An 8,758-nucleotide genomic window follows, 5' to 3' on the forward strand; every position below is an offset into this window, starting at 1 on the left:
ATCTGGTACAACCACTATGGAAATCAATCTGAAGATTCCTCAGAAAATTGGAAATAGACCTACCTGAAGACCCAGGTACACCACTCTTGGGTGCATACTTGAAAGATGCCCCATCCTGCCACAAGGGGATTTGTTCCTCGATGTTCATAGAAGCCTTATTTGTGACAGCCACTATGTGGAATCAACTTAGATATCCCACAACAAAGAAGTGGATAAAGAAAATGTGGTTCATTTACACAATAGGATATTACTCAGCTGTTAAGAGGGAGGATATGGTGAGTTTTGCAGTCAAATGAATGGAACTAGGAAATATCATCATGCATGATGTAACTCAGACCCAAAGGGACATGCATGGTAAGTACTCACTAAATATTTGATATTAGCCAAAAACATGCAGTATACCCACAATATAATCCTTATAACTCAAGAAGGTTAACAAGCAGAAGGGCCCAAGTGAGGATACCTCAATCCCTCTTGGGAAGGAAAAGAAAGCAATTATCAGGCACAGACAGAGGGATGAACATGGGTGGGAGAGGGGTCAAGGAGAGGAAAGGGGGAATGTGATTATTTGGGAGGGGGCAAACAGGACTGAAGCCCTGATGACAAGCAGAAGAAATGGAAATAGGAAACCTCGGGAGGTAGGAGTTGGGAGTATCCTCTAGAATGTACAGGAGTCCTTGGTGAGAAACTCTTAGGACTCAAAGGGAGGGACCTTAGATGAAATTCCCTACAGTGGTTAGAGGGAACTTGTAGAGTCCACCGCCAGTAGAATGAGAGGGCATCAAGTGGAGAGATGGGGTTGCCATCCCATAGTCTAAAACCCTGACCCATAATTTTTCCCGTCTAAAAGAACTCCAGGGACAAAGATGTTGAAAAGACTGAGGAAAAGGAGATCCAGCGACTGGCCCAAATTGGAATTCAGCTCAAGGGGAGGCTCCAAGGTTTGACACTATTACTTATCTTATGTTGTATATACAGACAGTAGCCTAGCATTTCTGCCCTCCAGATGCCCAACAAGAGTCAGATGCAGATTATTAACAACCTATCAATAGACAGAAGGTGGGGATTCCTGTGATTGGATTAGGGAAAACCTGGAAGAACCTGAGGAGGGTGACTCCATGGGAAGACCAGCAGTGTCAATTAAACTGGACCCCCGCAATTTCTCTGACAGTGCCACCAACTAAGCAGCTTACACCAGCAGATATGAGGCACCTGACACATAAACAGCAGTGTACTGCCTAGGCTGGCATCAGCAGAAGAAGATGCACTTAACACTCCAGAGACATGAGGTCCTAGGGAGTGGGGATGTCTTCTAGTAAGGGGGCGAAGACAGTGGGGACATCTTCTTGGAGACTAAGGAGTTGGTACGGGATGAACAACAGTCAGAGAGCCGTCCAGGACTGGTATAATGTTACTGGATTGTAAAAGTAGATTATAGAATAAAAAGAGAAAAAAAAAGAGTGGTACCATTCCTTAAGTTGAAAATCAAGGAAATAAAAAGGATAGAGATGGCTTAATGGGTAAAAGTTCTTACCACCAAGCTTGACTGCTTAAGTTCAATCCTTGAGTCCCACATGGTACATGTAGAGAACTGACCATTGCAAGTTATTTACTGATCTTCATATATACCCCATGGCACCCTGCCACATATACATGGGCACATACAATAAGAAATAAATAATTTTACAAATTAAAAATAAATAAATAAAAATGGCATTTCTGCAATGGACTCCAATTATTATTAAATATCAACTGCTTCCAAAAGCTGAAAATAAGTGAAAGAATTTGATTTTTTTCTTTAAGTTCATTATCATCCTGTTAGTGGACACTGTGTTTATGGACTTTTTACTGTATAAGACAATGTGCTTTAAGAGAATAGTGACTCATATTAGAGCCCTAAGTCATATACCAGCAGTTTCAGGATAGAAAACATATGATCTTATAACCAGAAAACTTTGGAATGTTTTACTCCTACCACAAATTAATCTCTTATCATAGCTTACATTTATTTAATTCTGATAATGCATGTTATAAGAACATAAACTGCTAGTGGTGATGGCACATGCTGGTAGGATTTTCTGAAGGAGGCAGAAGCAGGAGGAGAACAAGTTCGAGACCTGCCTGGACTACAATTAAAAAAAGTAAAAATTATATTAATAATTTAGTATAGTCAAAAAATTTCAGCTTCAGGTAGATAGCTTCCTCAATTTATAGTCTGGAGACTCATTAGACTATAATGAATTAATTGGCTCCCCCAAAGCTAGAAGCTCATTAGTAAATCCTATGATTGTCTGAAAACCAAATCTGAATGGTTGGATATAAGGAAGTAATGGCAGCAGTCTACCAATCATCTTGTATTACTCACCCAGAGAAATATATTTCATGGCTCATTGAGAGCCATGAAAAGGATATGAGTAAGCTACCCTGGATTCTCTTAATTTGCTCCATCAACTTTCCCCAGTCTTCTATCATTGGACACGACTCTCTGTGCTTCCACTTTTATCAGTGCATTTGATTATAATCCTTACCTAGGGAAATCAATTTGGCTTCTTAAGTCTTGCAAATATATTACTTCAGTTATCAAGGATGTAAATGTTTTATCTCCCCAGTTATTACTGATTTTGTCAGATGTGTAGTAGTGCTAAGGGACTACTTGGAACAGTTAATAGTTTCTACTCTTTTGTTATAACTAATACAAGTCTGAAATTATTCATATCTTGTCTTGAAAGGGTCAGTTTCCTTTCAAATATTCCCATCTGTGTCACACTATTCTTTTATTCATATACCTTGACTTTGACCTTGTTTCTGACTAAATAGTATCTTGGCTTATATTAAGAGATTTTCCCCTTTCCTTGACCTAGCAATGTTATAACTTTTCATGTATTAACTATTAATGAAGGGCAACATGCACAGATTGCTTTACTCTGACCTAAATCCAATCAATTTCAGTATGGCAGAAAAACTCAGTTCACCCTGTAACACCACATTGTTAGCATGTTCTACAATTTATTTCTGGTACTTATTTCAAGGTATTGAGTTGAAGTAGAAAATGGCAAAAGATAACAATGTATAATTGTTTATGTTTTAAATGTAATAACACTCATGTGATGAATCTAAAAGTAAATGCTCAGAGTCATTTGTAAGTTTAATAGAAATTATTTAGCCATCAATACCACATAATCCATACTCTAGTAGATAGCTAGTAGCAATGGTGAATTTTCCTTAATATTATTTGAGGGAAGATGAAAATAATCATTATTTACACTATTCTATATACAATAATAGAGTAACCACAGCCTTGTTTATATTAGATATTAAAATTTTCAAGTATATAGTAGTCAATATGTTAGATCATGGTCTAAATTAATTTTAATTTTAAAAATTTTAACTGAAATATAATTACATCATTTTCCCTTTCCCATTCCTCCCTCAATTTCAATCTCTTCCCACATGCTCTCTTTCCAACCCCTCACATGTTCGTTCTCTAGTGCCCTCCCTAATTCATGTTTTTTCCTTTTATTATTATTGTAATATATACAGGGACACATAAATATATAAATAAAATCTGCTGAGTCCATTTAGTTTTCCTTGTGTTTATGTTTTCAGAGCTGACCATTAGATATTGACGAGCAATTAGGGTTCTCTAAGCATTCATTAGTTATATTTTGTTCATTTTCTAAGGATGGGACCCTGTAAGTGTTTACTTGTCCATGTTAGCAAGTATGAGTTCAGTTTAAATAAATTATGAAAGAACTACATATGAAGGCTGGAACTACTGAGTATAGTGACAGGCTAAAGAAATTTGTGACCCAACTGATTTGTTTAAATCTCAGAAAGAATTACTTGGAATGCTCATGTGTATAGTATATGAAAAATAGAGGATGAGTTACTTCAAGCTGATAAAGCTAAAGACATGAATGATATTTTACAAAATATAAATGTGTAAAATTGACAAGGAAAAGCCATTCTCTTATAAGAAGGGAATTGCCATCTTATTTGCTATGTGAGATACATCACGTGTAATAAGGTGTGGAGTACCTAAGATGACTACTCAGTTGTCTTGATATAACACTAAATCAAGTCCTGAATATCTATATTTATAATATCCAAATTTACATGCAAAGGCTAATCACAGCTTTAAAGAGGGAAGACTCTCCATGTAATGAATGGAGATAAAGGTAAAGACCTAAGACTGCATAAAAAACTGAGAATGGAGGATCACTGAGATCATGAGACCATGCAGAGACATTTACACCACTGGGTTAAGGTTCAACAACGATTATGGAAGAGAGGACAGAAAACACATAAGAGTCACGGATCTCCAAAGTACTGTCTTCTAAGCAGACCACAGGCTAGGGATGTATGAACTAACAATAGCTGTGCATACTGGTACTAAGTCCACAGAAATTATTCACTAATATCGGTCAGCTATGAAGACAGAAAAGATCCATCAGACTCTACCACATACTGCTCATCTCTTGAAAACTAGCAGATCCTAGGGAAAAAATAGTCATGGTATCTATTTATGTAGCCACTAGTAAACCCACCAGGCTATGATGGATATTTCCAAACTTATGATCACACAGGTAACCCTGATCAAACTCTTTGGGACACACACACACACACACACACACACACACACACACACACACACACACACCATATGGGGGAGAGAGAGAGAGAGAGAGAGAGAGAGAGAGAGAGAGAGGAATTCAAACCAATAAACAGGGATGGGGGGTGGTTGGTCAGGGCCCTATGAAATGGGCTAGAGTGGGAGTCAAGGAACTTAAGTACAAAATACATGTGTATAAACATGTGAAAGAAAAAAATTACTAATAAAAAGTCTATTACAGGAGACAAAATGAAAATTATATCTCAACAACAAACAAAACAAACAAACAAACAAAGAAAAAAAAACAAATCCTGGATTGATCACTGACCAGATTATAAGCAGGCTAGACAAGAATCAAAAGCCTTGTTTTAAAATGAGGAGTTTTTGCTTAGCTTCAGAATGGCTAAGATCCTGGAAAATGACTTTTTCAAAACATAATGCAGAGAAAGAAAGATAATTTTTATTCTAATGTCACAAATGCAATTCAAGGATCATCCCTAAATAAAAAAATCACTTGTTTTCTTTTTGATAAGAATTAATAGTATATCTGCCTTTCTTACTCATAGTACACTAATCAATATTCTTGATTGTAGAGCTGCAACAACTTCTATTCCCATGACAATGAAATTTAATATGGAGATCTTTGAAAAGTTCATATGTTTATTATTTCATATGTCTTATAAAAATCTCAAATTTATCATTTGTAAATTAAGACTATTATTTGAAATTAAAATCACAAAATTAATCTTATAGAAACTACAATATAATTTTTTATTAACACAAGGCATTTTTTCCTTTTAGTTTTCTATTACCTTTACTATTTTTATTTTTTCCAGAATAAATTTTGAATGCCATTATCAAAATTTTGGTATCCCAATTAAAATTTCATAAGGTAATAAAATTTTTATGAGGTCTGTGGACACGATCTTACATAAACAAGTTATATTTAAAGTAATTTAAGGCAACTGTGTGAGTAGACATGAGTCACCATCAGAATTGTGAATGCTTTGCCTAGTCAGTTCATGCTCCTGGCCCAGACTCTTGCCATCATGTTCTGATACTTGTGTCCCTCCCAACTTGTCTCTATCAGAAACATGGCAGATGACACCGAGTCTGAATTTGTTTGTAATGGTCCAATAGTAGATGCTTATGTTCCAATTGATTTCTACACTTGACATCTAATCAATTTGAGGATGTTCATGATGCTGAAGATGCTTTACATAATTTGGACAGAAATTTGTGGACATGAAATGGAAATACAGTTTGCAAGGGGGATCAGAAAACCCCCCAAATCAAATGAAAGCCAAATAAGGGAGGAATGTATATAGCTTTATATGATATGATGATTATGACCGATATAGACATAGTCGAGCCAAAGTTATGAAAGGTAAAAAAGAAGTCACTCATTTGATTATAACTATAGGAAACCTTACAGTCCTGGAAATAGTAGACTGACTGGAAGAACACAGCTTAGCCAAAACGATTCTGACACTAATAGAGTCTAACATCTAAATCAACTTTTTTCAAGACCTAAATAAAATTCAAAACCACTGTCCAAGTCCCAGCCCAAGAAAGAATTGAAGTCTAGACCATGCTCTAGGTCTGCATCTCACACCAGAGCCTCTAAAATAGATTCCAAAACACATTATAAATCTAGTTTAAGATATTAAAAGGAATCAAGGAAAAAGGAACCACCTATATCCAAATATCATCAAGATCACAGTATAGATCAAGGTCAAAATCTAGATCAAGGTCTTGGACGAGTCCTAAATCTAGTGGCCACTGATATTATAAATCATGATACTTTTAGGCATGTGTCATCTATTTATTTATAGTTTAGTATATGTCAATTATCAGGAATAAAATATTTCACTGACTCCTTTAAAAACAAACTTAACTTATTAGTTTTTCCTGTACTGGATGATGGTTATAATTAAAATGATATGCTGTTAAGAAGGCACTCTTAAGAGTCCATTTTGTTTAATGTTATGGGCAGTTACCAATTTGAGGTATTTCTGAATATTTTTGTAAAGATTCTCTTTTTTTATGCTTGAAGTAATTGGTGAAAAGATACTGGCTGACAATAATTTGCAATATGGTCTTATTGAAAATTGTCATATCCATATTTGGTAGAACTGTTAACCTAGAAATGTAGCTTGCTAATAAGCAAGGGTCCAGATTAATTGCCTTTGTTGGTCTTCAATATTTTTGTTCATTCATAATATTAATTCCTCCTTATACAGAGTTCTCAAAAATTCTGTACTAAAACTATAAAACTCCTTCTTTCAGGAAGCTAGAGAAGCTCCTTTTTTGTCCATTTCTCTTTTATTCCTAATGCCATAGAAAGAACTTACCTTTCCTTCCTTCTGGCACATCTACAATGCTGCTGTTAGGCCAAAAGTTACAACAGAACTTGGTGTGTAGGGCACAGGAAGCCTATGCAGAAGAACATAGTAACATCACAGGACACTAAATACATTGCACACTTGAGAGCTGAGGGTGTTTGCAAAATGTAACTGAAAAGGGCCGCTAAAGATTTCCCTGCCAACATATTGATCTATAAAGCTGTTGAAAGCTTTAATCTTCAGATATCTAGACAAATTAATACAAAGTATTTACTTAATATAATGCAGTGCATTTACTTTCTTTTCGCACATATTTTAATGTTGACTGGAATCAACAATTGTGTCAACAAAACAAAACAAAAACCCAGCCATGTGCTTGGTTCATGCCTATGTTCGAAGAACACAGGATTCTGAGGTAGAGAACTGAGAAGTTTTAAGGCCACCTTGAAATGCATAGCAATATCCTGTCCAAAAACATACAAGGTTAAAAAAAAGTCATAAATTGAGTGAATACACTCTGCCTTCACTTATGTTTTGGGTACATCCTGTATTCTGATGGAGACAATAAATATTTCAAAAGAAGCATATTTTTATCCCGTGTCACTTCATTTCACAAATTTCTGAAATAATAGGCATGTTTGAAGCACAAAACAAAGACCAGATTTTGTCATCTGTCTACCTTTATCTACCAATTTTCTAACTACCTATCTGACCACCTATCTATTTAATACCTATTATTTAATATCAATCTCATTATTATCTGTAATATATCTGTCTTTTATATATGTATCTATCATTTACCTATACACAAATAATAACTAATGAAAATGGGCCTTAATTAGAAGAGAACAAAGAGTGCTATACAGGAGATTTCAGAGTAAGGAATCAGAATATAGATATGCAATTATATTTTATCTCAAAAATGAAAGAGATCAAATCTGGGATTGCAAATCAAAGATAATGACAAATTCCCACATATACAGTCAATACAGTTCCAATGTCTCTCAGTCAGAGTACATTAAATAACACCCAGAATTGCATGCTCTAGGTTATAGTGGTAGCTTTCGATTTCTAGTTGTTCATTGCTTTTGCTTTTTGTTTTTCTTTTTTTATTGGAATTTTATTTACATTTCAAATGTTATCCCCTTTCCAGGTTTCCTGGCCATAAACCCCCTATTCTATCACCCCTCCCCAAACTTCTATAATGGTGTTCCCCCACCCACCCAACCACCACTCCCCATACTCCCATCCTGACATTCCCCTACACTGAGGGGTCCAGCCTCAGTAGGACCAAGGGTTTCTCATCCCATTGGTTCCCATCAACGCCATCCTCTGCTACTTATGAAGCTGAAGCCATGGGTCTGTCCATGTTTATTCTTTGAATGTCACCAGTGGTTTTGATCTTAAGCATTTTGACTTGTATAAGGTGGAATCTCAGAGTTGTTTTGATTTGCATTTCTCTCATCACTAAGGACTTTGAACAGTTCTTTATGTGTTTCTCAGCCATTTGAGATGCCGCTGCTGTAAATTCTCATTTAGTTCTATACCCCTTTTATTATTGGGTGATTTTGGGTTTTGGTGGTTAGCTTCCTGAGTATATATATATATATATATATATATATATATATATATATATATATATATACATACATACATATATGTATATATATATATGGATATTACCCTCTATCAGATCAGATATGGGGTTAGAGAAGATTTTTTACCAATCTGTACTTTGCCAGTTTGTCTTATTGACTACTAAGTCCTTTGCCTTACAGAAACTTTCCAGTTTCATGAGGTC

The 8,758-nt window shown here is 35.4% G+C and overlaps 1 pseudogene; it reads left to right on the top strand.

Moving 5' to 3' along the window:
• The first annotated feature begins 5,661 nt into the window (after window positions 1-5,661).
• Window positions 5,662-6,398, top strand: Srsf10-ps3 (serine and arginine rich splicing factor 10, pseudogene 3; annotated as a pseudogene).
• Window positions 6,399-8,758: the final 2,360 nt, after the last annotated feature.

Source organism: Rattus norvegicus, chromosome X (genome assembly GCF_021556685.1).
Source record: "Rattus norvegicus strain SHRSP/BbbUtx chromosome X, alternate assembly SHRSP_T2T, whole genome shotgun sequence".
In the NCBI taxonomy this organism is placed as follows: Eukaryota; Metazoa; Chordata; class Mammalia; order Rodentia; family Muridae; genus Rattus; species Rattus norvegicus.